Genomic DNA, 8,372 nt, shown 5'->3' on the forward strand with positions numbered 1-8,372 from the left:
CCTCTGGCTCGGTCCCATGCTCCTCTGGCTCGGTTGTGGCTCGGTCCCATGCTCCTCTGGCTCGGTCCCATGCTCCTATGGCTCGGTCCTGGCTCAGTCCCATGCCCCTCTGGCTCGGTCCTGGCTCAGTCCCATGCTTCTCTGGCTCGGTCCTCGCTCGGTCCCATTCTCCTCTGGCTCGGTCCTGGCTCGGTCCCATGCTCCTCTGGCTCGGTCCCGGCTCGGTCCCATGCTCCCCCTGGCTCGGTCCCATGCTCCCCCTGGCTCGGTCCCATGCTCCTCCTGGCTCGGTCCCATGCTCCTCCTGGATCGGTTCTGGCTCGGTCCCATGCTCCTCTGGCTCGGTCCTGGCTCGGTCCAATGCTCCTCTGGCTCGGTTCTGGCTCGGTCCAATGCTCCTCTGGCTCGGTTTTGGCTCGGTCCCATGCTCCTCTGGCTCGGTCCCATGCTCCTCTGGCTCGGTCCCATGCTCCTCTGGCTCGGTTCTGGCTCGGTCCAATGCTCCTCTGGCTCGGTTTTGGCTCGGTCCCATGCTCCTCTGGCTCGGTCCCATGCTCCTCTGGTTCGGTCCCATGCTCCTCTGGCTCGGTCCCATGCTCCCTCTGGCTTGGTCCCATGCTCCTCTGGCTCGGTCCTGGCTCAGTCCTGGCTCAGTCCCATGCTCCTCTGGCTCGGGCCTGGCTCAGTCCCATGCTCCTCTGGCTCGGTCCTGGCTAAGTCCTGGCTCAGTCCCATGCTCCTCTGGCTCGGGCCTTGCTCAGTCCCATGCTCCTCTGGCTCGGGCCTGGCTCAGTCCCATGCTCCTCTGGCTCGGTCCTTGCTCAGTCCCATGCTCCTCTGGCTCGGTCCTTGCTCAGTCCCATGCTCCTCTGGCTTGGTCCTTGCTCAGTCCCATGTTCCTCTGGCTCGGTCCTGGCTCAGTCCCATGCTCCTCTGGCTCGGTCCTGGCTCAGTCCCATGCTCCTCTTGCTCGGTCCTGGCTCAGTCCCATGCTCCTCTGGCTCGGTCCTGGCTCAGTCCCGGCTCAGTCCCATGCTCCTCTGGCTCGGTCCCATGCTCCTCTGGCTCGGTTGTGGCTCGGTCCCATGCTCCTCTGGCTCGGTCCCATGCTCCTCTGGCTCGGTCCCATTCTCCTCTGGCTCGGTCCTGGCTCAGTCCCATGCTCCTCTGGCTCGGTCCTGGCTCAGTCCCATGCTCCTCTGGCTCGGTCCTCGCTCGGTCCCATTCTCCTCTGGCTCGGTCCTGGCTCGGTCCCATGCTCCTCTGGCTCGGTCCCGGCTCGGTCCCATGCTCCTCCTGGCTCGGTCCCATGCTCCCCCTGGCTCGGTCCCATGCTCCTCCTGGCTCGGTCCCATGCTCCTCTGGCTCGGTTCTGGCTCGGTCCCATGCTCCTCTGGCTCGGTTCTGGCTCGGTCCAATGCTCCTCTGGCTCGGTTTTGGCTCGGTCCCATGCTCCTCTGGCTCGGTCCCATGCTCCTCTGGCTCGGTCCCATGCTCCTCTGGCTCGGTCCCATGCTCCCTCTGGCTCGGTCCCATGCTCCCTCTGGCTTGGTCCCATGCTCCTCTGGCTCGGTCCCATGCTCCTCCTGGCTCGGTCCCATGCTCCTCCTGGCTCGGTCCCATGCTCCTCCTGGCTCGGTCCTGGCTCGGTCCCATGCTCCTCCTGGCTCGGTCCTGGCTCGGTCCCATGCTCCTCCTGGCTCGGTACCATGCTCCTCCTGGCTCGGTTCTGGCTCGGTCCCATGCTCCTCTGGCTCGGTTTTGGCTCGGTCCCATGCTCCTCTGGCTCGGTCCCATGCTCCTCTGGCTCGGTCCCATGCTCCCTCTGGCTTGGTCCCATGCTCCTCTGGCTCGGTCCCATGCTCCTCCTGGCTCGGTCCCATGCTCCTCCTGGCTCGGTCCCATGCTCCTCCTGGCTCGGTCCTGGCTCAGTCCTGGCTCAGTCCCATGCTCCTCTGGCTCGGGCCTTGCTCAGTCCCATGCTCCTCTGGCTCGGTCCTTGCTCAGTCCCATGCTCGGTCCTGGCTCAGTCCCATGCTTCTCTGGCTCGGTCCTGGCTCAGTCCCATGCTCCTCTGGCTCGGTCCTGGCTCAGTCCCGGCTCAGTCCCATGCTCCTCTTGCTCGGTCCCATGCTCCTCTGGCTCAGTTGTGGCTCGGTCCCATGCTCCTCTGGCTCGGTCCCATGCTCCTCTGGCTCGGTCCTGGCTCAGTCCCATGCTCCTCTGGCTCGGTCCTTGCTCAGTCCCATGCTCCTCTGGCTCGGTCCTGGCTCAGTCCCATGCTCCTCTGGCTCGGTCCCATGCTCCTCTGGCTCGGTCCTGGCTCGGTCCCGGCTCTGTCCCATGCTCCTTTGGCTCGGTCCTGGCTCGGTCCCATGCTCCTCTGGCTCGGTCCCATGCTCCTCTGGCTCGGTTCTGGCTCAGTCCCATGCTCCTCTGGTTCGGTTCTGGCTCAGTCCCATGCTCCTCTGGTTCGGTCCTGGCTCAGTCCCATGCTCCTCTGGCTCGGTCCCATGCTCCTCTGGCTTGGTCCTGGCTCGGTCCCATGCTCCTCTGGCTCGGTTCTGGCTCGGTCCCATGCTCCTCTGGCTCGGTCCTGGCTCAGTCCCATGCTCCTCTGGCTCGGTCCTGGCTCAGTCCCATGCTCCTCTGGCTCGGTCCTGGCTCAGTCCCATGCTCCTCTGGCTCGGTCCTGGCTCAGTCCCATGCTCCTCTGGCTCGGTCCTGGCTCAGTCCCATGCTCCTCTGGCTCGGTCCTGGCTCAGTCCCATGCTCCTCTGGCTCAGTCCTGGCTCAGTCCCATGCTCCTCTGGCTCAGTCCCATGCTCCTCTGGCTCGGTCCCATGCTCCTGTGGCTCAGTCCCATGCTCCTCTGGCTCAGTCCCATGCTCCTCTGGCTCGGTCCTTGCTCAGTCCCATGCTCCTCTGGCTCGGTCCTGGCTCAGTCCCATGCTCCTCTGGCTCGGTCCTGGCTCAGTCCCATGCTCCTCTGGCTCGGTCCTGGCTCAGTCCCATGCTCCTCTGGCTCGGTCCTGGCTCAGTCCTGGCTCAGTCCCATGCTCCTCTGGCTAGGTCCTGGCTCGGTCCCATGCTCCTCTGGCTCGGTCCCATGCTCCTCTGGCTCGGTCCCATGCTCCTCTGGCTCGGTCCTGGCTCGGTCCCATGCTCCTCTGGCTCGGTCCCATGCTCCTCTGGCTCAGTCCCGGCTCGGTCCCATGCTCCTCTGGCTGGGTCCCATGCTCCTCTGGCTCGGTCCCATGCTTCTCTTGCTCGGTTCTGGCTCGGTCCCATGCTCCTCTGGCTCGGTACTGGCTCAGTCCCATGCTCCTCTGGCTCGGCCCTGGCTCAGTCCCATGCTCCTCTGGCTCAGTTCTGGCTCGGTCCCATGCTCCTCTGGCTCGGTCCCATGCTCCTCTAGCTCGGTCCTGGCTCGGTCCCATGCTCCTCTGGCTCGGTCCTGGCTCGGTCCCATGCTCCTCTGGCTCGGTCCCATGCTCCTCTGGCTCGGTTCTGGCTCAGTCCCATGCTCCTCTGGCTCGGTCCTGGCTCAGTCCCATGCTCCTCTGGCTCGGTTCTGGCTCGGTCCCATGCTCCTCTGGCTCGGTCCTGGCTCAGTCCCATGCTCCTCTGGTTCGGTCCTGGCTCGGTCCAATGCTCCTCTGGCTCGGTCCTGGCTCGGTCCCATGCTCCTCTGGCTTGGTCCTGGTTCGGTCCCATGCTCCTCTGGCTCGGTCCTGGCTCAGTCCCATGCTCCTCTGGCTCGGTCCTGGCTCAGTCCCATGCTCCTCTGGCTCGGTCCTGGCTCAGTCCCATGCTCCTCTGGCTCGGTCCTGGCTCAGTCCCATGCTCCTCTGGCTCGGTCCTGGCTCAGTCCCATGCTCCTCTGGCTCGGTCCCATGCTCCTCTGGCTCGGTCCTGGCTCGGTCCCGGCTCTGTCCCATGCTCCTTTGGCTCGGTCCTGGCTCGGTCCCATGCTCCTCTGGCTCGGTCCCATGCTCCTCTGGCTCGGTTCTGGCTCAGTCCCATGCTCCTCTGGTTCGGTTCTGGCTCAGTCCCATGCTCCTCTGGTTCGGTCCTGGCTCAGTCCCATGCTCCTCTGGCTCGGTCCCATGCTCCTCTGGCTCGGTCCCATGCTCCTCTGGCTTGGTCCTGGCTCAGTCCCATGCTCCTCTGGCTCGGTTCTGGCTCAGTCCCATGCTCCTCTGGCTCGGTTCTGGCTCAGTCCCATGCTCCTCTGGTTCGGTTCTGGCTCAGTCCCATGCTCCTCTGGTTCGGTTCTGGCTCAGTCCCATGCTCCTCTGGTTCGGTCCTGGCTCAGTCCCATGCTCCTCTGGCTCGGTCCCATGCTCCTCTGGCTTGGTCCTGGCTCGGTCCCATGCTCCTCTGGCTCGGTTCTGGCTCGGTCCCATGCTCCTCTGGCTCGGTCCTGGCTCAGTCCCATGCTCCTCTGGCTCGGTCCTGGCTCAGTCCCATGCTCCTCTGGCTCGGTCCTGGCTCAGTCCCATGCTCCTCTGGCTCGGTCCTGGCTCAGTCCCATGCTCCTCTGGCTCGGTCCTGGCTCAGTCCCATGCTCCTCTGGCTCGGTCCTGGCTCAGTCCCATGCTCCTCTGGCTCGGTCCTGGCTCAGTCCCATGCTCCTCTGGCTCGGTCCTGGCTCAGTCCCATGCTCCTCTGGCTCGGTCCCATGCTCCTGTGGCTCAGTCCCATGCTCCTCTGGCTCAGTCCCATGCTCCTCTGGCTCGGTCCTTGCTCAGTCCCATGCTCCTCTGGCTCGGTCCTGGCTCAGTCCCATGCTCCTCTGGCTCGGTCCTGGCTCAGTCCCATGCTCCTCTGGCTCGGTCCTGGCTCAGTCCCATGCTCCTCTGGCTCGGTCCTGGCTCAGTCCCATGCTCCTCTGGCTAGGTCCTGGCTCGGTCCCATGCTCCTCTGGCTCGGTCCCATGCTCCTCTGGCTCGGTCCCATGCTCCTCTGGCTCGGTCCTGGCTCGGTCCCATGCTCCTCTGGCTCGGTCCCATGCTCCTCTGGCTCAGTCCCGGCTCGGTCCCATGCTCCTCTGGCTGGGTCCCATGCTCCTCTGGCTCGGTCCCATGCTTCTCTTGCTCGGTTCTGGCTCGGTCCCATGCTCCTCTGGCTCGGTACTGGCTCAGTCCCATGCTCCTCTGGCTCGGCCCTGGCTCAGTCCCATGCTCCTCTGGCTCAGTTCTGGCTCGGTCCCATGCTCCTCTGGCTCGGTCCCATGCTCCTCTAGCTCGGTCCTGGCTCGGTCCCATGCTCCTCTGGCTCGGTCCTGGCTCGGTCCCATGCTCCTCTGGCTCGGTCCCATGCTCCTCTGGCTCGGTTCTGGCTCAGTCCCATGCTCCTCTGGCTCGGTCCTGGCTCAGTCCCATGCTCCTCTGGCTCGGTTCTGGCTCGGTCCCATGCTCCTCTGGCTCGGTCCTGGCTCAGTCCCATGCTCCTCTGGTTCGGTCCTGGCTCGGTCCAATGCTCCTCTGGCTCGGTCCTGGCTCGGTCCCATGCTCCTCTGGCTTGGTCCTGGTTCGGTCCCATGCTCCTCTGGCTCGGTCCTGGCTCAGTCCCATGCTCCTCTGGCTCGGTCCTGGCTCAGTCCCATGCTCCTCTGGCTCGGTCCTGGCTCAGTCCCATGCTCCTCTGGCTCGGTCCCATGCTCCTCTGGCTCGGTCCTGGCTCGGTCCCGGCTCTGTCCCATGCTCCTTTGGCTCGGTCCTGGCTCGGTCCCATGCTCCTCTGGCTCGGTCCCATGCTCCTCTGGCTCGGTTCTGGCTCAGTCCCATGCTCCTCTGGTTCGGTTCTGGCTCAGTCCCATGCTCCTCTGGTTCGGTCCTGGCTCAGTCCCATGCTCCTCTGGCTCGGTCCCATGCTCCTCTGGCTCGGTCCCATGCTCCTCTGGCTTGGTCCTGGCTCAGTCCCATGCTCCTCTGGCTCGGTCCTGGCTCAGTCCCATGCTCCTCTGGCTCGGTCCTGGCTCAGTCCCATGCTCCTCTGGCTCGGTCCTGGCTCAGTCCCATGCTCCTCTGGCTCGGTCCTGGCTCAGTCCCATGCTCCTCTGGCTCAGTCCTGGCTCAGTCCCATGCTCCTCTGGCTCAGTCCCATGCTCCTCTGGCTCGGTCCCATGCTCCTGTGGCTCAGTCCCATGCTCCTCTGGTTCGGTCCTGGCTCAGTCCCATGCTCCTCTGGCTCGGTCCCATGCTCCTCTGGCTCGGTCCCATGCTCCTCTGGCTTGGTCCTGGCTCAGTCCCATGCTCCTCTGGCTCGGTCCTGGCTCAGTCCCATGCTCCTCTGGCTCGGTCCTGGCTCAGTCCCATGCTCCTCTGGCTCGGTCCTGGCTCAGTCCCATGCTCCTCTGGCTCGGTCCTGGCTCAGTCCCATGCTCCTCTGGCTCGGTCCTGGCTCAGTCCCATGCTCCTCTGGCTCGGTCCTGGCTCAGTCCCATGCTCCTCTGGCTCGGTCCTGGCTCAGTCCCATGCTCCTTTGGCTCGGTCCTGGCTCAGTCCCATGCTCCTCTGGCTCGGTCCCATGCTCCTCTGCCTCAGTCCCATGCTCCTCTGGCTCGGTCCTGGCTCAGTCCCATGCTCCTCTGGCTCGGTTCTGGCTCAGTCCCATGCTCCTCTGGATCGGTCCTGGCTCAGTCCCATGCTCCTCTGGCTCTGTCCTGGCTCGGTCCCATGTGTAACGGACCGTTTCAGCAGACAAGGGGTTAAAATCCGTTTAGTAGATATGCCCCTTTCTGCTAGACAGGCACAGCTACTTGCAGGAACACCATACTCCCGAACTGGGTACAAAATAGCACTCCAACCTGGAACCTCACGAATAGCTGCTAGCAGATGAACAGGAAAAGCATACATCAGCTTACACTCCTGGCAATCAGTCTCGTACAGCATACAGTGAATCCCCCCAAGCACGAGACAAGGCTCCGTGTGAAGTTCAAGCAGTGGAATGTTTATTAAATCCCCACAAACACATTATATACACTATCAGGTAATGTGAGTCTCATTGCATTAGCATATGCAGATAGATTTGTAAACAGGCACAAAATAACACTAAACTAATTATCTAGCCACCTGGCCAGAACAATGCAAGGTCATTAGCATGGAACAGGAATACTTAGCACACCCGACAATAGGTGTGGCAAAGCCACCTCATGCCAAAAGCAACATTTACATAACTTCTAAAATATGCATCACATTCAAATAAAACTTACATTTTCAGAATCAGCATACTTCAAATGCAAACATAACCAAAAATCATAGAAATCCCTCCAGGCGTTAAAAAGTTAGACGTAAGTCCTTTTCTGACCGACCGCAGGCACATTTTCATGCCCAAATACAGTCTTAAATGGGTAAAAGCCCCTAGGTCCATAGTCATATTGCAGCAGGCGGGCAACCAGGCTCCTCCAATGCAATGTGGCGAGACTGGTCTCGTCACACCATGCTCCTCTGGCTCGGTCCTGGCTCGGTCCCATGCTCCTCTGGCTCGGTCCTGGCTCGGTCCCATGCTCCTCTGGCTCGGTCCCATGCTCCTCTGGCTCGGTCCCATGCTCCTCTAGCTCGGTCCTGGCTTGGTCCCATGCTCCTCTGGCTAGGTCCTGGCTCAGTCCCATGCTCCTCTGGCTCGGTCCCATGCTCCTCTGGCTCGGTCCCATGCTCCTCTGGCTCGGTCCTGGCTCGGTCCCATGCTCCTCTGGCTCGGTCCCATGCTCCTCTGGCTCAGTCCCAGCTCGGTCCCATGCTCCTCTGGCTGGGTCCCATGCTCCTCTGGCTCGGTCCCATGCTTCTCTTGCTCGGTTCTGGCTCGGCCCCATGCTCCTCTGGCTCGGTCCTGGCTCAGTCCCATGCTCCTCTGGCTCGGCCCTGGCTCAGTCCCATGCTCCTCTGGCTCAGTTCTGGCTCGGTCCCATGCTCCTCTGGCACGGTCCCATGCTCCTCTAGCTCGGTCCTGGCTCGGTCCCATGCTCCTCTGGCTCGGTCCTGGCTCGGTCCCATGCTCCTCTGGCTCGGTCCCATGCTCCTCTGGCTCGGTTCTGGCTCAGTCCCATGCTCCTCTGGCTCGGTTCTGGCTCAGTCCCATGCTCCTCTGGCTCGGTCCTGGCTCGGTCCCATGCTCCTCTGGCTCGGTCCTGGCTCAGTCCCATGCTCCTCTGGTTCGGTCCTGGCTCGGTCCCATGCTCCTCTGGCTCGGTCCCATGCTCCTCTGGCTCGGTCCCATGCTCATAGTCATATTGCAGCAGGCGGGCAACCAGGCTCCTCCAATGCAATGTGGCGAGACTGGTCTCGTCACACCATGCTCCTCTGGCTCGGTCCTGGCTCGGTCCCATGCTCCTCTGGCTCGGTCCTGGCTCGGTCCCATGCTCCTCT

This window comes from Pelophylax lessonae (assembly GCF_965119305.1).
Source record: "Pelophylax lessonae genome assembly, chromosome: 1".
Taxonomy (NCBI): Eukaryota; Metazoa; Chordata; class Amphibia; order Anura; family Ranidae; genus Pelophylax; species Pelophylax lessonae.